The sequence below is a fragment of the Hoplias malabaricus genome, chromosome 2 (assembly GCF_029633855.1).
Source record: "Hoplias malabaricus isolate fHopMal1 chromosome 2, fHopMal1.hap1, whole genome shotgun sequence".
Taxonomy (NCBI): domain Eukaryota; kingdom Metazoa; phylum Chordata; class Actinopteri; order Characiformes; family Erythrinidae; genus Hoplias; species Hoplias malabaricus.
The window spans coordinates 37,133,867-37,155,426 of NC_089801.1; the positions used below are offsets into that span (position 1 = coordinate 37,133,867).

A 21,560-nucleotide genomic window follows, 5' to 3' on the forward strand; every position below is an offset into this window, starting at 1 on the left:
ACTCGCTCTAAAGCGGCCCAAACAAAGGTCCCTGTTTTGTTTAAGACTGGCAATGGTGTGTTTTCCCTTCAGTTTCCGAACTGGAATGGTTTAAATTATGCCAAACCAGTGAACCTACCCCAGGGGGAGGAGTTAAGTAAATAAGGTGTCGCCACTGACCCAGCCCTGGAAACACCAGGAGCCCTGTGGCTGACTTGTGCTATTGCAACTGAAAGTCAATTTATGGTGCCCCCTTTCGTATGATTTACGCTACTGCATGTAAAATTTCTCTGATGCACCCTTGTGTATAACTTGTGCTATTGCAACTGAAGTCAATTTATAGTGCCCCCTTTCGCATGACTTGCGTTACTGCATTTAAAGTTTCTCTGGTGCACTCAGTGCAAGTTAATTAAAAGCAGTTGTCTTTTATATAGTACAGTAAATTCATATGTAAATTGTAAGTTATAATTGTTGTACTGCTTCTATCCTTTACTCATTCTTCCATAAGTGGAAGTAACCAATTACTGATTATAAAATCTATATTGGTTGAGGTGAAATAAAATAAAACTGCAGTAATTAGACATTAATGAGCATTAAATCTGACACACAACCCAGTCACCAAGCACGTCCCCTGACTGATGTATATTTGTAATTAGCAAGCTCAACAGGAGCCATAGTGTCAGAATATAGAGCCATGATCCACAGCGCTGAGCCCTCTCACATGGCAAATCTGATGTCACAATTAATGGCCCTCCATTTAATGGAGAAACCTAAAGGCGAGGCCTTAATGAAGGTAGCCAGCCAAATGGCTACACTAGCAATAGAAAAACTCAAACACACTGTCCAGGACATAGACTTAGAAGCAGTGAAAACACAAATGATGAGCCCAAAAATGGAGAACATCAGAAATACTCGCAAAGAGCCTGATCATTTAATGGCACTGCATGCAAAAATAGCAGAACTTTCTGCAGTCAAAGATGAACTCCAATTGTCTCAGCACCTGCAGTCAGAGACAGAAAGCAAGCTAAACATTGTTAAAGCAGAGCTTGAGAAGGCACGCTCACAGCTATTTAGCAACCAACAGAGAACCACTCACATTCATAGGGAGCTGCCGAATCCAAAGTCCAAAGGTATCCCTGAGTCACCTTTCCCAGCAGCAACAGCCCCTACACCAGCTCCACCACTGGAGGCTAACGGAGTCCTCCCAAACACAGCTGAACATAGGTTCTCTCAGTTTAGCTATGTGCCCCCAGCACATTACCAGACTCCGTCCTACAGGGACCTGGACAGAATTGCGCACCACATAATGCGCTTCGAGCCAAAACCAGATGGCTCAAATGAAATCTATTCGTACCTAAGAGATATAGATTTCTTTTTGCAAAGGTTCCCCGGAGCCACGGTAGATAACAGAATCTACCTGATCAGAATGACATCCAGCAGGGAAGTCAGCAGTTTCATTGAACGGCAACCTAACTATGTCAGGAGACAATATGATGTGCTCTGCGACGCTTTGGAGAAGGAGTTCTCCAATCAGCTGTCACAGGCAGGACTGATGACAGCACTGCAAGTTAAACAACAAAGGCAGGAGTCACCCCATCAGTACTATCACCGCCTTAGACAAGCTTATTTCGGGCCCCAAAATGAACCGGGAATGGAAGAAGAGTTGGATTTCAAAACACTGTTTGTCCTAAATCTCCATCCCAACACTAGTTATTATCTAGGGGTTGCAGCAGCATGTCCACGCACCTTGTCTAGCAAACAGCTGCATGACTTAGCACTCAAAGGCTTTTTAAAAGACCAACAAACTTTAAATCAATGGCCAGAAGTGCCACAAAATTTTAGCTGTTACACTCAGCCTTCCCCCATGGAGCTAGACGAAGCCACTAGGGCTGAATCATGGTATCCAAAACCCGCTCCATCTCACAGGCTTACAGAAAATCAGGGGTATAATAAACCTTTACAATCCAATAGGAGTTCTCCTCACTCCAGTCCTCACTGGTCAGGTGAAACTCAACATCACTCAAACCCCTGTTAATCAGTTAATATCAGGGCACCCTCAGAATAAATTCCCCACCAGTAGGAATGAGAGTCCAGCACCCAAGGAAAATATTTTGGACCACGGATGGTCCCAAAACTCTCACACACGCGACAAACCCCTAGACAAAAGCTCCTGTCCTAACTCGACTAACGAGAACAGGGATGACAACTGGCACCAGTGTGAAAGCTCAGATGATGCAAATGAGTCTGAAAGATTTGGAATTAGCACAGAAATTCCAGTAACCGCTGAACAGGGGTTTTCGCACCTGTGTAAAGAGGAGCATCAGACAGCTGACTTCTTCTCAGACACCTCAGGTGAAACTGAGCATGTCCCAAGGACCCCTGCAATTCAGACTTGCACATCTGACCAGTTTACTAAGGGAGGTGAAAATCAGACTCCTCTTAATGTCACGCTTGTTCAAGGTGATCCACCTGCAGAAAAGGGGGGGTGCTTGTAGATTAAACCTGACCACAGTCCTGGAAAAGAAGCTTGTACAAGAAGCTCTCTTGGACACTGCATCAGACATCACTCTGATGTCATCCACACTCTTTGATGAAGCAACAGCAGCAGCAGACCATGCCCCACGGAGATTACAGTTACAAAACTGTTCCCTCCAAATTGTGCCTTATTCATACACTGGTATCAGCATAAGGTATGTGGCAAGAGTGCTCATAACAATAGGACCCATAAGTCTGGTTCACCCTGTATATGTATCTCCTATTGAAAACATTCCCTTCCTTATTGGCAAGGACCTGCTCAACAGGCTTGAGCCACTGATTGACTTCAAGTGTTTGAAGATCTGGGCCCAGGTTCACAAACCCCTGCCCATCTCACACTCACATCACCTTGAAGCTCACTCCTGTCACCTAAACACCAGGTCTACAGAGACTACTAACACCTTTCACACTCCAACAATGACAAAGGATGCCATGAGCCAGAGAATCTCAGCTCATGATGAACAAATGACCGTCCACACAATAACAGTCCCTTTTGCTAAGACCCATTTGGATCCCAAATGGCCTCCAGAAAGAGATAAATTAAAAGACCTGACAAACCAGGGTAACCACAAAAAACATCCCATGTGATTTTGATTCCATTCAATTCTCAAGTGCAGGACAAAAAGAGATTAAAGTGAAACATCACATAGTCCAGCAAAATACATACAACACACAACAAGATAAGGGCAGCCTGCAAAACTCCTCAGAGCCGCATTTGCAGTCAGCCAGCAGAGACTAGAAAAGCATAATTACACTTCAAACACTTGAAGTCAATCGGTGGCTCAAGCCTGTTGAGCAGGTCCTTGCCAATAAGGAAGGGAATGTTTTCAAAAGTATAAGCATAATTCATTAATAATAGTTAATTCTAGCTACTTTTGCTGTATAATATGTGAAGATGACCTATTTGTCTAAGTTAAAATTAAGACAGGTAAGGACACTACATATTAGTTAATGGCTCCCAAACATGGAGCTTAGCAAAATGAATTAAATAATTAATTATTAATTAAATAATAATGAATTATCATTGACTCCGCTATGTAGTGCAAATGCCACAGCAATGTGTGCATACTACTTCCACTACACACGCAATATAGACTTATTTTTACTGCAGCTTAAACACAACGTTTTGCTGATCTTGTGAAGATGTTTTCACACTTCTGTCAGAGCTAAACTCGACCAGAGGTTAAATTTAATGCTGTGGTCATAATTTCCCGACATCAAAGTCTAACTTGTTGATGAAAAAAAAAAAACAGTGAAAATGTTTTCACCCTTATTTCTTTATAAAATAGGGTCTATTAAAGTCAGTGAGAAGATGCTGAGATCTTAGGTGCTGATCAGGGCTCTTCTGGGACACAAGGATTATATGTGATTTCTCCACATCTCTTCAGTCATCAACATCAGACTCAGAGCACTTTCAACCAGGTGAGCAACACCTGTGTTTTGACTTCTTAAACACTTACAAACTGTTGACAGCTGGCCAAATTTTTTTTGTATAATCAATAACTACATATCTAAGATATGAGTGTATTACATATGTAAAATAAGTGTAATATACAAGAGATATTGAGAAATGTGAACTTCCTTTTTATTTCTGTGGCTACTGGGGGATGACCTTTCTATCAGAAGCACCATTTGCTAAGAGAAAATATGCAAAAACAGGTAGTGCCTCAATCACACAGCTCCAGGGTCCAGGGGTTGTGTGTTCGAGTCACACTCTGGGTGACTGTCTGAAGAGTTTGTTGTGTTCCCCCTGGGTCTGTGTGGGTTTCCTCCCACGGTCCAAAAAACACGTTGGTAGGTGTAAGTGTGTGACTGAATGTGTGAGTGTGTGTTGCTATGCAAAGGATGTGTTCCTGCCTTGCGCACAGAGGTTCCAGACCCACCACGAACCTGAACTGTTACAGACAATGAATGAATTAATGAATTAATTAAAAATGCATGTTGCAACATACATTATGCCAATCAGTATCTTCTAACATCTCAAGTGTGCTTCGTCTCTCACCCCAAGCAGAGAGAGTCAGTGGTGGAGTAATCAGGGCACAGGATTCCAGCAAACACACACACACACACCCACACACACCTACACACAGAGAGTCAGTGGTGGAGGAAAGACCTGACGCTTATTGGTGAATAATGAATTCATAGGATTCCTGCAGCCTCCACATTCAATAAGATCTTTTTCTTCTACAAGATCTGTTGGAGAGCAGAACTTCGATCAAGAAACTACAGGCAGAAGAGATTTGTCCATTCATGATCAATCTGTGTCTCACTGATCTCCTCTCTTTCTCACTTTAGAGTCTTTGAGCCATTACTAAGTGTGCCAGTTTTCCCAGACGTGGCCTTAAATCTGCTCACCAGGTAAGACTGAACAACAGCTCTCTCTCTCTCTCTTTCTCTTTCACACACACAGACACACACACACACACACAGAGCCCAGTTGTCTTATATAGTATATAGATAAATACTAGATTCTAGAATTCCTACTGTTTTATTAGTGTTTTGTTAATATATCAGTTTTTCTGAACTAGTCTGTAATGGAATGTACCATGTATTAGGGCCACATTAGATCTGCAATTTATAATCTTATTCATAACTATTATTCTGCTGAATCCAAAGTCAGTTAGATTTCCCCAGAGTGTTGGTGTCATACAATTTGTTTTAGATTATATTGGGATGTTTTTTATAAACTGAAAATGTGACACAAACAACGCCACCACCAGTGGCCACTGGTTACAAATAACATTTACTCCATCTATGTGCATTTGTATGCATTACACACTGTGTAGGACTGAACTAGTTTCATCTCTTGTACACAGACTGGTTCCCCCTTTCAAAATGTATGGATTCTTTTCTCATTTCAGCATCTAACTCTGAAACTGGTTCAAGTTGTAGTTTTAAGGTTTGGTTTTTGAGACAGGAATTAAGCCAACACAGATTTTTTCATTGTGATTTTCAACTGAAAGTATCTCTGCCGGGAAAAACACCTCTAAGCTTCCAGCTGTTTATTTGCATAGTGTATTTACTAGTTACTATATTTCTGCACCAACAGAATACAAATGTGTTTACAATATAAATATTATACCAGGTCTCCCATGTTTGAGCAAGGTGACACTGATCAAGAGTGACACTACCCTCTTGTGGAGCTGCTCCATAAAATAATAAATAAAGGGCTTCTTTTAGAAAAGCTTACTCTTGAAAATGCATATGTCTATTTATTTTTATTTATTTCATATAAAGAATAAGTTAATGCAGCTTCACTAATAAATACTTGAAGATCACTGTCACACAGCTCCAGGGCCCTGGGGTTGTGGGTTCAAACCCTGCCTCCAGGGAGCAATCAGAGGAAACCCCCACAGACACAGAGAGAACCCCCACAGACACAGGGAGAACACTCTGCACTCCTCATGGACAGGATTGTGGAGTTTTCTCCCTGTGTCTGTGGGGGTTTCCTCTGATTTCTCTGGTTTCCTCCCACAGTCCTAACACACATGTTGGTAGGTGGATTGTCTGTGCAGAATGTGTGTGTGTGTTAGTGACTGTGTGAGTGTGTGAAACTGTCCTCAGGTATGGGTGAGTGAATGTGTGTGTGTGTGAAACTGTGCACAGTTGTAAGTGTGAGAGAATGTGTGAGTGTGTGATGCCCTGTAATGGACTGACACCCTGTCCAGTGTCTGTTCCTGTCTCACACAGTGAGTCAGTTTAGGCTCCAGATTCACTGCAACCTTGACCAGGATGAAGTGCTTAAGGAAAATAAATGAATAAAAAGGTTTGATACAAAAAGTGGTCCAGGGTATTTTTTTTAGCTGGTTCTGATCACTGAAAAGTAACTGACATGGATGCTGTATAATAAGTCCTCCAAGTACTTAGCTCCACCCTGTTCTGTCTTATCTGTCCTATCTCTAATTCAGAAAAGAAAACCCCAACAAACTCAGAAAACTGATGATGGACCATTAATGCTGAACCTGTCGTCTGCAATTAACTGTTTAATGTCATTACTCAGGAACACACTATTAGGAGTTTGCAGGACTACATTTATACAACCACACAATGATCTTACAGTGTAACAAATCCTGGCCAAAACCCACTAAACATTGCGCTATGCTTCTAGAATTCAGAAGTAGAGGGTTAAATTACAAATATAATGCACACACAAAAACAATCAGCAGGAGCAGATCAATGAAAACAGATAATGGAGCGAACAAAGGCTTAACTTACAGATGAAAAAAAAGTCTGTTATTAATAACAAAGGGCAAACAAACAAAGAAAAAAATAATAAAACAAACAAAAAAATAGCAAACAATATAAACTGGGCGGTACGGTGTCGCAGCAGGTACCGTTGCAGTCACACAGTTCCAGGGACCAATTTCTCCAGAAATTGCAGAAATGCACCAAATATCTTAGTGTTAGTATGTCTTTATTATTATTATTATTATACACACTGTACTCTGAACTGAAAAAGCAGTTACAGATGATTAATTAATTAATTATTATGAAGTGTGTTTAAACTGCACTGATTTGATACACACAATTTCTTTCAAACATCAGGTTTTCTTTTTTATAACAGTTATGTTTTGAACAACCCCTTCTGGAGATGAGCCTGTGCCATGTCTTTAGGAACACAGCTGAATGTTCAGATGAATGTTGGACCTGTGAGGGTACATTCACACTGCAGAGATTTACTTCTTAGAGTGTATCACATGATAACCTACAAAACATCCATAAAACATACAATAACTTCTTTCAGTAAATGTTTTATTAGTAAACCTCTCGCTCTCTCCCTCTCTCTCTCTCTCAGGATGAGGAAGTCTGCTCTACTGCTGTTCCTCTTGGCTCTAGCTCTCACCTCTGCTTCACGTTGTCAGAATAATTCGCAAAACCCGCTGGCCTACGTGCAGTTTGAGAAAAAGCACATTCTACCACAGTATTTCAAAGTTCACTCTTCGGACGCTTGGAAAGATCACCTAAAAAAGTACGAACTTTGTGCTCGAGTAAATCAGCAAACCTTTTTTCGACACAGTGATGCAAATGAAGTTGAACAAATCTGTAACGGAGAGGGCTTTGAGGTGAATGACAGCAAAAACTTGTGCATTAGTAAGAAGCAATTCACTGTTTATATGATCAAAAGCAAGGACCAAAAAAGTGATTGTAAAATACAGAAGATTACCAGTGCGAAAATGAATGTGATTGTGGGCTGTGAAAAGGTTAATGGCAAATGTGTGCCAATGCACTTTGAGACTCAGACCAATCAGTCACAAGAAGGTACAGTGTGTGAACCATAATTCAGACCTTTTCACTCTGCAACAGCACCTCTCTGTTTCTCAATCAGAGCAGCAATGACTTCATTTTGCTTGGATATGTTTATACCTTGTCTGAAAACAGCAGTTAATGGAGAATGTACTTTTCCTGCAGGCGTTTTCTAGTAACGTAAAGCAGGGCGGCTTTCTTTATCAATTTTGTTCTTATTTTTGACAAGAAAATGCTTAACTTCGATATTCTTTCAGAAATAAATGTACTGTTATCATATACATATTAGAAATATTTGCTAAATTCAGTGTCGATATAGAGACAGGAAATACATGCATTGTAAACATAAAGTCAGGTTATATCCTTCTGTTCTTTAATCTTTATTTAGTTTTTATTTTTTTTGCTTCATGCTGTATCATTAAAAACAATGACCAACATGATTAATAACAAAGTTGTCTGTGTCATATCTATAGCTGTGTATATGTATCTAAGTATCTGATGTTCCTAATGATGAAAGTTACACTAGGTCCATTTTACTGACATTTCTATCTGGACAAAGCTGTAAAACATAATGTTATATAACATTCCATCTCGGCTGAGATTAAGTGTTGAACACCTGTCCATGATTGTTCAGCTCAGCTTTTTTTTAGTGAATTAGTGATATGTTTTATGATCATTGTACAACCATACAATGTAATTTGACCTCTGCATTTAACCCATCCATTCACCCTAGTGATTAGGGGCAGTGAACACACACACACACACACAGACACACACACACAGAGAGCAGTGGGCAGCCATCCTCTGAGCACAGGGAGCATTTTGGGGGTTATGTGCCACTTCAGCCATGGATGTTCCTACCGGTCACAGGCATCGAACCAGTAACCTTCCGGTAAAAGGTCTGATCCACTAACAATTAGGCCATGGCTACCATCTCTCTGAGTGTTTAAAAGCCTGTTTTAAAAATGTTTTCACAGCTCAGTTAGGACTTTCACTCACTTCTTTCTATGTTCCCACTCTCTCTGTCTGTGATTCTGTTACTGCAAACTTTGGTGCAACTTCTACAAACTAAACTGAGGCAAATATCACAAACTATTTCATGACATGAGTTTTCAAAGCTCATATAATATGAAGAAGATACAGAAGAAGTTGAGGTTCTCGTGTTGCAACTGGAGTAGATTCAGAAAAAGGGAGGCACAGGTGTGAGTGACTGTGTGTGAAATTGTTCACAGGCGTGAGTGTGTGTGAGTGACTGAGTGAAAGTGTGATGCTCTGTCCAGGGTGTGTTCCTGCCTTGGGCACAGTGATTCTAAGTAGGCCTCAGACCCACCATGAAGCTGAACGGGATGAAAAACCTACAGAAAATTAAAGAATAAATAAATTAATAGTGATTTTGAAATTTTATGTGTTTAATAGAGGGTTATTTACTGAAAATCTGATGATGTGTCACTGGGTGTATTTTTCACTTTAGTGCACAGTTCAGCATTGAAACTCACTGTGACTTGTTGCTGTGACCTCATTGAAGTTTTATTTGTTAATTCTTACTACTACTATTCTATAAAAGTTTGTGGACACGTTGGGTTCATTCATTACAAGAAGGTGTCTATGGACTTTTGATCTTGTACTGTATGTATTTTATATGCTTTATTTCTCTCTCCAGACTTCACTGTGAAGATGACCAGGTCTGTTCTGATGCTGCTGCAGTGTCCACTCAGAAGGAGACTTCAGATTAAAACGTTAGGCCCAGCATGACTCCAGATTGGTGTGACAGGGAGATGGCCCCAATAAACCAGGCTCTGTCATGAAGAGAATATGCAGAAAGAGTAAAATTTTTTACTCAACACTATTAGACATATAAGGCATGGTTGGAGGCCAATTGAGAGGCCACTGTCTTTGTGGGGGAAAATAATCACCGAACTTCCCCTTTAAGAACTAAAAGATAAAGCAGAGTTTGTTTTCTCCGACTGTGAGTTTATAAAACGTAATACACACGCGCGACAATCACATTGTCTCTATATTTCTAATGGGTAAAGTCCACTCTAACGCAGCAGTAGTAACTGACCACAAGATGTCGCTCACATTGCACAGCACCCTGTGACCAACTAAACTGTGTCCCAGAGTTTGAAGATACATGCAATGACCTTTGTGTCAAAAAGATTTTAATGTAAGTTTCATGAATATTTATTTATTTATTTATTTTTTGCCCTGATCTGAATGTAATATATTTTACTTTATTTTTTTCAGTTCCAAATACAGTTCCAAAATACAGTTCCAAATTCTAACACACACACAATCTGTTGTTCAAATTCAGACACAAACTAAAGTTCACACAAAAATTATTCCATAAAACTGAAAATGTTAATCCAAAAATAAATAAATAAATAAAATATTAAGCCTGCTGTCACTTACAGTGGAAACAAATAAAATCTATTTTCTTGAAATCAAACCAATGCCAAGTGTAGAATCCCTAAAACTAATTTTAGTAGGCACAGTCTTATATTTGGTAAAATGGATTAAATGTCTGTGGCCTAGAGAATGGAAGAAACAATTCAGGACCAAATGTGGAATCACCTGACAAACACAGGTAGGTGAGTGTGTGTGTGTGTGTGTGTGTGTGTGTTATTATGGGAAAAAAAATTACCCAGATGGCTACATCATAAAAAAAAAAATCTTAAGAGCATTTATAGTCTGTTATCAGGATTTTTCACATAAGCAACACTACATTACCAGCCAAAACTCTAACTTTAGGGTATGTCTATCAAAAGTGTCTGAGTTCCAGGAAACTATCCAGCAAGTAAAATCTTTGTTGATACAGACCTCAGTAATGCACCTCTCTGCAGTGTGGTATATGGTTCCTATTGGACCTACTGGGTGATAGTTGTTATCCATTGATTTTCTGAAGCTCTCATTTTTCTGAGCTAGATTTTCACTCACGAGTCTGAAGAGCAACTTGCTGTGAGTCTGAACCCAGGCTTATTCATTCTTGGTCTAAGCTCCGGTGGGAGAGGGGTGAGTCAGCAGGGCGTCAACAAGATGGCAGCTAGGGGAGACAAAATGGCAGTCAAGAGTAGAGGTGGTTTGTTAGACTCCACTTCTGTTTGTGTTTGTAAACACCTCATACCTTTTCTCTGGACTGGTTGCTCCTTTCCAACTTCTATATTTGGTTGCACAGGGAAATGGCAATCAAATCCAAGATCTAAACAATGGGTACAGAGACAAAAGATATGTCTGCACAATGCTTGGATCACTGGATACAGGTCAAGAGGTGGGAGCTGTATTTTGATACTGTATTTCGATTGTTTGATACTGTGAATCATGAAATACTTATAACATTGGAAAGATTAACACATCTCAGCAAATTATAGGCTGCTTTTAGTTATACTTGGAATGTTGAGAGTAGTGTTTTAAAATAAACAATGTGAAATCACCATTTCTGGATTGTAATGTGTGTATCCACAGGGGTCAATCCTGGGCCCACTGCTCTTTTGCTTGTACATAAATTATCTACCTGAAAGTTGTAAAGGAACAGAATGTCAAATGTATGCAGATGAAATAATTTTATGTTTCAGCAGGAACTCCACAGAAAGCTGTAAATTAGAAAGAAAGTAAATTATTAGTGTGTCTCAATGGCTCAAATCTAATTGTCTGACACTAAATTATACCAAACCAGTGTCAGTGTGCTTCACTATAAGATAAAAGGAACGCCAAGCTTTTGTGATATATGTTGACCAAAAGAAAATCGAGAAAGTTAAGATAGCACTGCATCATCTGTGATCCGTTTGGGTGGAGCGCCGACACTGACTGCTGTGAAATTCAAGAAAAATACAATATGCTGAGATCTTGTCGTTTTATAACATTATTTTTTTTAAAGCTTACCTTGTAACAATGCTAGTAAATAAACGTACAGTCACCATGATTTAGGTTTCCTAACTAGCACATGATATACCAATCACTGTCAACCACAAACAGTGAAAAAGCATATATTATGGGTGCCATACAGATATAAACAATTAAAAAACAGAAACAAACAAAACAACTACAAATGTTCCATCATCCTCAAGCTCTGAAAAATATATACAGTTTTCACCTAAAAGAAACAATGTCCTTAGTCCACAAGAGTCTTTACAGGAAGTAAATTACATCAACCTCACCAGTTTATTGATGGAGTTATTGAGGATGATGGTGGTTGTAAAGCTGTACACCGTAATGCAAAATTTGCCATTACCTTGGTTTAAAAGTGGTTAACAGTTAAACTGCAATCAGCAAAATTCCACATCTAAACAGAACACACTCAGATGATTTGAAATGGGATTATTTATTTTGATAAACATCATAACATATGAAGATTTAATAATTAATTTATAAGACTGGAAAAAACCCATATATGATCTTTCATAATGCATAATGAGAAGAAAATTAATATGATGAGTGTGTTACTTAAATGTTATGTGTTAATAAATAATACCTAAGAGAAGTGTATATTAGATCAAATCGACTAATTTGGCATCAACCTGAAGAGCACGTTCAACTGAGCCTACCGGAGTTACCGAAGTATGGGCTCCACAAAGCTGTTTGGCTCCAGATGAGGATCCGGGTCAAAAGAAAAGGTTCTGGGCAGTTGGTCCTCTTGGTGGTCAGGGGGCCTGAAGGACTGCCTCTCCGGCCTTTACCTGCTGGGCTCTTAAGGTATGGTGGGGTTCTGGTAGGATTAGGTCCTTCTAATTTAGGATTAGAAAACCTAAGTTCTCTTACTGGGCTGGCTGAAGTTTATAGACACTTTTAGCGGCAGATTCAGCGACTCTGTAACATTCTTTCTGGATGAATACATTTGTTCTAATCTGTGGCCTAATCTCAGACGTGGTGTAACTTGGTCAAGCCTTAGCCAATCATTTGATTAGTTCTAACGTGGAACCTCTTATTGAGCAATAAAAAACAAACAAACAAAATAATATAAAAAGTTACATCTGACTTAAAAGTACTATTTCTTTCTGCTGGATGTTCAAGCTTAAAGTGGAATTCAGCCTATTTGCTACTGTCCTTACATTCAAGTGTCAAGCTTTGTTGAGCGGAGTAAGCTGGCTTTTGTTCCTCTTGTTGAATCTTCTTGTCCGGTTCCATTTTGATTCTCGAGGTGATTCCTGAAAATGACTCCCAAAGCTGACTGTTCGCTGATTCATAGCGGACTTGCTGACTCATAGCGGACTTGCTGACTCACCGAACTCCACTGACTGAACTCTTGACTAAGCTGTTACTCTCTGTATGGAGTTTTTCAATGGTTCTTGAAATGCCAAAGGGGGAGTTCAGGGTTCTGATTGGACCAGAGTGGTACCGGAGGATACAATACATGTTAAAGAAGGCATTAATCAAATGATCTATTTAAAGAAATATACAAAGTCTCCAGACTTCTTGACTCCCTGCTGATCATTAGTCAGGAGAGAAAATGGTCATCTGTGTAGACCTTCTTGTCATGAATTTTAATTACCACAAAGTTGGGGATGTCTGCAAAGGTCTTTGATTTAACAGGTTAGGCTAATGAAAGTGAGTCTGGTGTACACTCCCCCAGTCTTGCTGTCAGACGCACACACACTTGTTGGAGACAAGTACAAGTTTAATAAAGAGACGTGTACAAAAACAAACCAGTCCAAAAAGCAATCCAAGGGTCGGGAAACCATGAAAAACAACAGATACAATATGACTTTCAGGCTGTTTCTCAATACAAAGTACATCAAATTCGAACTGTGCAAACTTGTCGAGTTCGACTCACAAGGACGCTGTGGTCGTTATGAAATTGGAACTCTGGCTTACTTGATGAGTCACTGTCTCTGTGGCATGAAAAAATTAATAGCGCTTAGGTTGGTGCGAAAGGCATTCTGGGATATCTGACTCTTTCAAGTCTACAGATGTCACGTCCCAGTGCCACCTCGATATTGGGGGCGGAGCATGAACACATCCTGGTATTTGAACTGTACTTGCTTAGATGTGGAACAGTACTTTGGCTGAGACTGGACACGAGAACAAAAGTACAGATAAGAACATGTATTCACGTATTGAGAAATGGTTTCACACTTGGATACTACAAACAAATAAGACCTCACAAGGACCCTGCAGGCTCACCCAGCTTTAAAAGCTGTCCACACTGTGTCTGATAACAAAAACTAGTGCTTTGTTAAAAGCTGGGTGAATCATTCAATCATTACCTGTAACCACTTATCCAGTTCAGGTTCGCGGTGGGTCCAGAGCCTACCTGGAATCATTGGGCGCAAGGCTGGAATACACCCTGGAGGACCCAGTCCTTCACAGGGCAACACACACTCACACATTCACACATTCACTCTCACCTACGAACACTTTTGAGTGGCCAATCAACCTACACACCATGTTTTTCGACAATGGGAGCACCCAGAGGAAACCCACGTGGACACAGGGAGAAAACACCAAACTCCTCACAGACGGTCACTTAGAGCGGGATCCGACCCGCAGGACACAACCTCCAGGTCCCTGAAGCTGTGCAACACTACTTGCTGCACCACCGTGCCGCCCGCTGGGTGAATCAGACTTCCATAAACCGGAGGCAATCCTGCCCTGAGATGGCACACTTGTGAAATGTACAAATAGTAATTTTGGCATCTGGACCTTACTTCACCACATAATAATAAAGCAAAAAAAAAAAGCACTGGAGATGTTACTAGAGGAGGAGTAAGCAGCAATTGTTGGATGCCAGTGCACAGAACAAATTTTCTTCAGTGGTTATTTGCTATTAAATGTCTACGGCTATGGAAGGAATTACCCTGGAAATTAAAGTACAGGATGAGTTTAAGGGGTTTATTGTTAATGCGAAAATTTAATTAGAAACAAAACTGTCAGCAATTAGTAAATCTTAACTTGATATCAAGATTAATTTTCCTAATTATAATTTATATATAACCTCTACTTACGAACTTGATCCGTTCCGTGACCTGGTTCGTAAGTGGAAAATTTTGTTTCTCGTCAATTTTCCCCATTTAAAATAATGGAAAAGCAATTAATGTGTTCCAGCCCACCCAGAAAGTCACCCTTTTTGCACTGATATATGTTTACAAAACTCTCAAATTAGTAAAAAAAATACATGTAGCATTATTAAAAATAAAAAATAAATAAAAAGTTTTAAGTGGTTATATATCGCTACCTTGAAGACATGACGACTGGCTGGAGGAGTAACACAGGCATTGGCTGTATGACGGGAGGGGGGGTGTTTTTGTCAGTCCTTATAGCTTTTATAGTATTGTTATGGAATTTATTACTTTTAGAAATGTTAATGTAATAGAGTTCTAATGTAAAACTGTGATTTTTTTTCTAAACTTAAAAAACTTACCAGTGACTGGAGCTGCAAATGAGATTAGCAAGATTTATTACATGTGCTACACTGTATGTAGCAATGTTTATCTGTAATGTCACGGTCAAAAAAAAATGTAATAAATAAAAAAAAATAATAATAAAAAATGAAAGAAAGGCACCAAACTGAGCGCTGACCCTGGTCTGTTATCAGGGTTTCCATCAAACAATCTTCAAAAATGTCCAGAATTCAAGATAAATTAAAAAAAATCATAAATATATATGTATAAAATGTTATAAAATTAAAATAAAAATTTACTCTATAATACTATATAGTTCTAAAAACTAACCTGAAAAGTAAGTGTTGATTAGAGCTTCCTGTAAACCATCATCTCCAAAGGTATTTCTTAATTAAAATAAAGTTAACATTTGAAAACTCTAATAATAATGATAAAGGCTACAGCATTAGTACACCAAGAGCAGAACCAGTGTAAAACATCAGTCTGCTTTCATGTAGACAAGAAAACAAAACACTAAACTTTCCTCACACATCTCTGAGGTGAAAACATATATCTCTCTGTCTCCTCCTATTATTGGATATTTTAACAAGCAATGTTAGCTTGCCAATCAGACTCCAACCAAACCCTGCACAAACAACAGATTCTGCAGATTTTTCAGACATTACCATGTGTTACCATACACATGTATATATTTTATTTCCTAAAAGGTTTGGTGTTGTGCTGTGGTGTCAAATGCATTAAAAACATAATTGTTTGATGTTTTAATTATTTTGAAGATTTACTGAACTGATACCAGCATGAAGAAAATAAACAGCTGAACAGCTCCTTTGTTTTTTCTTAATATAAATTGACTAATTTCTGTGGTTGTGAAACTACAAAGTATAGCTGATCAAATGGACAATGAATGCAGAATAAAGGAGGTGGTTGTAAAGTGTTGACTGATCGTGTATTCTGTGCCCTGTAATACTTCATTAGAGGCTGAACACAAAGGGTAGGGGGTCTTGTTGTTTCAAGCCTTTGAGAAATGTTTTCACACCTAAGGTTTTCACCCACTTGAGAGAAGAGTGTGAGTGATCAGGTGGAAGGTGTTTTCACACTTTGGTCAGAGCTGAACTAGGCCAGACTTAAACACTTTGACCAGTTCGGCTGATAGCAGAATCTACTTTGTTGGTGAGAAAACCTCATGATTATGTTAGGGTTAAGAAAACACTTGAACACTCTAAAGTTAGATAAAGATAAAGGCTACAGCGTTAGTACACCAATAACAAGAGCAGAACCAGTGTAAAACATCAGTCTTCTTTCATGTAGACAGGAAACCAGCACACTAAACTTTCCTCTCACATCTCTTAAGTGAAATCATATATCTCTCTCTTAATTAGTCAGTCAGACTCCAACCAAACCCTGGACAAATAGTAGATTCTGCAGATTTTTTCAGACATTACCATGTTTTACCATACACATGTATAAACCTTATTTCCAAAAATGATGAGTTGTGTTGTGGTGTAAATTTGACACCTGACACATAAAAACTTGGACAGATGTTTCTTCTTAATGCAACTGTTTAAGCATTTGGGAACTGAGTAGACTCATTATTGAGGTTTTACAAGTGAACCATTAGTCTGTTATCTCTTGATACTTCATTGTCTGATTCTCACATTAACACACACTCTACTAACACACCACCACCATGTCAGTGAGAATGATCAACAACCCAGACCATACCTGGTCTGTGCAGGTCCTGATCACTGAAGAACAAGGTGAAAGGGAGCAAATAATTGTATGTAGAGCAACATATGGACTACAGTCTGGTTGTGAAACTACAAAGTATAGCTGATCAATGAATGGACGATGAATGTTGAATAAATTAGGCGGTTGTCATTTTTGGCTGATTGTATATTCTGTGCCCTGTAATAATTCATTAGAGGCTGAGCACAAAGGGCAGGTTGTCTTGTTGTTTCAAGCTTTGAGAACTGTTTTCACACCTCAGGTTTTCACCCACTTGAGAGAAGAGAGAGAGGCTGATCAGGTGGAAGATGTTTTCACACTTTGGTCAGGGCTGAACAAGGCCAGAGATACACTTTGACCAGTTCTCACACCAGTTTGGATGATAGCAGAGTCTTCTTTGTTGATAAGAAAACCTCTGGAGTAGATTAGGGTTAAGATATGTTCTGTCTATCAGCATTTTGTCTAAAATCACTGGCCTGGTGTTTTATCAGAGAGTTTGTTCCCCTGGGCTGCTGTAGGAGCCTCCTCCACAGACTAATACTGGGGGCTGCAGGGCTTATACTTCTCTAGTTTACTCCTGGCATTGTGCAAGGTCACATGGATTCAGAGCATCTTACTTTTTTAAACTGAGAGGGTACAAATGAACAGTGGCTGCCATTAGTCCTTTTGTAGAACACCCTCGACCTGCCACGACCCTGAACAATGGTTAAAAATTCCTAAGTGTTGTGGAAAGATTTCCCAGAAGATTTGAAGCTGGTATAGTTGCAAGGGGTTGACTGACAACCCTATGGATTAACAATGGGATGTCACTAAGTTCATATGTGTGCGAAGGCAAACCAGTGAATGTTTTTGGCAATATAGTTTATATTATCTGTGTTCTGTCTTACACTGAAAACAATGCAACAGCTCCTTATATGACCAGTAGATATTTAATGTAGCACAAAGCCCCCCCATTTCACATGGTATTAGGCCAAATCTCAGATGCGTATCTGGTGTATCTCAATCCATATTCACAGCCTCACTACATGCCTAGTGTAACACTGCAACAACACATGTGCAACAGCAGATGTGTAGTGTGTGTCCTGCCTGTTTGATCTTTTTTATAATACTTCACTTTTACATTCAGCCTGCAAAAAATAAAAGCCGAGGGGCTTTGTTGCAAAGCTTTAATAATAATAAAAAAAAGTATAATAAGAAATGAATAAAAATAGCTTTTTGTATTCTTGACACATAAAATAAATAACACTAAAACTATAAGTTCTAATCTTGTTGAGGCAGATGTGATCTTATAATGGGAACATCTGGAGATAGTTGAGAGAAAATGGGGCTAAATGTGGTTTTGAGTAAAGGGTTATAAAGTAAAGAAAAAACAGAAGGCAGAGCTAAATAATAATAACAATACTTTATTCTTATATAGCGCTTTTCTAAAACCCAAAGACCCAATCATTGGTATAGAAACATTCAACGTACACAATACAGGTTCAACAGTTACAGACAAACATCAACCAACAGTACTATTACAATGAACCGAAAATTAGCAAGTTTAGGATGAGGTGAGGCCATGGGAAAGAGAGAAGAGGTGAGTCTTAAGATTGGATTTGAATATGGAAAAAGATTGAGATTGTTTAACCACTTAATGTTTAATGTTGGGGCGCTGTTGCTCTTGTCAATAATTACCTTTTGACTCAAAAGTCCAATGACATAACTTTAATATATTCATGGCTGAAAATCTCCAATTTAACATTCAACAAAAATTAACATTATTCATTCATTGTATATAACCGCTTATCCAGTTCAGGGTCACAGTGGGTCCGGAGCCTACCTGGAATCACCAGGCACAAGGCAGGTACACAAATCCCGGAGGGGGTGTCGGTCCTTCACAGGGAGACACACAATGGGAGGAAACCGGAGCACCCAGAGGAAACCCACACGGACATTGGGAGAACACACCAAACTCCTCACAGACAATCACCTGGAGCCAGACTTAAACCCACATCCTCCAGGTCCCTAGACCTGTGCTGCCTTATATATATTTTGTGAAACCGAAATAACATTGTCAATACAATACAATTACAATCCAGCACCAAATGTTTAACAGCTTTTCCCAGATTTAAAATAATCCATTCTAGTCCCAAGAGTAACTTAAAAAATCAGCGAACAGACCATGTTTTAATGCTCAGTAACAACTTTTATTAGCAACTGAAATAACAGATTTGTCTTGCAACAATTTAAAACAGAACAGGAGAATATTCAGAATTACAATTTTAAGGCCAGACGTCCACTTGCTCTGCTCTCCATGTGGGCATTTCTCAAAGATCATGGAAATGAAATACAGAATCTGATGCCCTCTTTCACTGCACCACAGTGTTGTGCATGAAATGAATTGGATAAATTCCTTTATTAAGGGGATTAATAAAGATGATTCTTATTCTACACTGTTCTTAAAGGTGTATTTAAAGCAGGACCAAGATGCATGGACATAAACACACACACACACACACACAACACACACCTGTGAATATGATTGCAGAATTTAATGAGTGATTATTATGAATAAAATTAAACTTAGTAAATGCAGCATACACACATGGAGGGTAATACACATTTCCTCTCAGCTTTTCACACTGCTGCTAATACAAAGAACTCAATTGGCTTGGAGGGGAACACTTAATTTCACACTTCTGTTGTGATAACTGACAGACAGCTTTAGCAGTAAAGGGGTTTGTTAGCTAATATTGCACATCTGTGCAGGTAATGTTCTCCCCCAAGTTGAGTTCATTTGTGTTAGCAGCAGGTTGAAAAGAACCTGTAGTTGGCTGCAGACATCTCAGAGGAAGTGCTATTACACCCTCTCAGATTCAGAATGGTAGGACTGGAGGTGGTGTAGCTAATGGGAGGAATTTGAGATTTAAAAAAAAAAGCGGAGAACACTGGGTAGAAAAGGGTCAGATTTAGATTCATGATTAGGTGGCGCCCCATAGTGCACTGGATGGTTCCCCTTACACGCCACATAGATGGGTCCTTTTTGATCTTCTCCTTGGTATTTACAGTCATTTCCTGTCATACTCTCTAAGAGGCATTCCACTTTGTTAAAACCCTTGATGCTTAAAAAATAGTCATCTATCAATCTGACTCCACTAGTGCACACCGTCCTGATTTCCTCAATATGGTCCAGTACAAAAGTATTAATCCCTTTGCAGATATTTTTCTTGGCCTTTCGTGAAAGGAGCTGATTTATTTTGGCCATTTCCACATCACATTCGTTTGGAGTCATGTTGGGTTTAACATGTTTATTGATGAAATCATCTTCTCGTCCAACCTCTTTGGACACTGCAGCAGTCAGAATCAGCAAAAGTACCAGAGCGGACCAGATCATTTTCAAGGTGAAATCTGTGGAGAGAGAAACAAGCAAAGACAGTCATTATTAACAACCTAGTCTCAGTTCAGATCATCACTAATGAAAAAAATATATTTATTATTTCTGTCATTGTCAGTTGTGGTATTTTTAAATAAATAAATAAAAAAGTGAGATCCTCTAAGCAGCACTAATGCCCTGATGAATGAACAAAACGCTCCACAACGACCAGGGAAAGGTCTGGTTCTTTAAAACTCCATTCACCATTAATGACACGTTTCCCCTGCAAGTTAACAATTTGGAGATATGACATTTTATCCAGACATAAGTGACGATATGTGGCTCAGGTAATGGGAAAACATTCAGAACCATTATGCATTGTTGTGGCAAAGATTCTTTATTTTATTATGATCTCAAAAAAGCAGAGAATCCCAAACCTGAGAGAGTCCAGCTGAAGAAATCAGTGAAATGTAGTGACCTGTCCAAGAATAAGAGTCACAATAAATATTGACAACTCAAAACATAATAACAACAATGTAATAACAAGGCAAAACGTTTTTGTGTTACATATATTTGTAATCCATAATTTAAACACTCTTCAAACTGTCATTTTGTTCAACAAAATATAATCTAAAAATTAAGTATTATTGGTGACTGCATTCATTATGAGTTCCATTAGGAAAAAGCCCTGCAAAATCATGTGATCTATTTGTTCTGTTATTGGGGATAACGTTGTATCCAAACGTAGGGGTGAGTTTGGTTTAGATGAATTAAAGGATGTCAGCAATAGTGAACATAGTATATTACTACTTGATTTTTAGGTTAATGACAATTGTCATTTTTAATAATTCACAACAGTTACTCTTGTACATAACTAAGTGCTTTAAAATGTATTTTTTACATCTAATATATTTATAACCAAGTAAACTGTTCACTAAGACAACTTGCCCCCTCCCAATCAGAAGTCCCAGATGTTGCCTATGGTAGCAGGTGTAGTACAGTTGTAGAAGTAGCTACCACACACTGTCAAAGCAGAATTGAATAATAAGCCTGAAAGATTCAAGGGTAGAGCTGTGTTATTTTTGTACTCATTGCACAGTAAACACACTGCACTCATTATGAGAGTATGGTAATGTGAAAGAATGTGATATGACAAGTCAGCCTTTTTCTAGTCCACTGTTCAGTTTACACACCATAGTTTTTGTGGCTGTAATCAGAAGCTGATTTAAGAAGATGACCTAGTGCTTATCTTTAAAACACCAGAACATGCCCGGACCCCAGTAAATCAAAGTAAAACCTGTAAAAACACACAATGTCTGTAAAACACATGGAATCCTCACCTGGAGCATAAAGAGAAGGAGCCAGGTTCAGGATTCACAACTGTCCCGAAG

At 39.0% G+C, this 21,560-nt stretch overlaps 2 long non-coding RNA genes across 2 annotated transcripts; one reads left to right on the top strand and one right to left on the bottom strand.

Moving 5' to 3' along the window:
- Nucleotides 1–3,816: 3,816 nt before the first annotated feature.
- Nucleotides 3,817–8,103, top strand: LOC136674313 (uncharacterized). The gene is made up of 3 exons (XR_010796037.1): nt 3,817–3,936; nt 4,810–4,872; nt 7,310–8,103. It is a non-coding gene; the product is annotated as an uncharacterized lncRNA (long non-coding RNA).
- Nucleotides 8,104–19,158: 11,055 nt separating this feature from the next.
- LOC136674113 (uncharacterized) lies at nt 19,159–21,560 on the bottom strand. The gene is made up of 3 exons (XR_010795998.1): nt 21,510–21,560; nt 20,607–20,647; nt 19,159–20,204 (listed from the first exon to the last, which is right to left on the bottom strand). It is a non-coding gene; the product is annotated as an uncharacterized lncRNA (long non-coding RNA).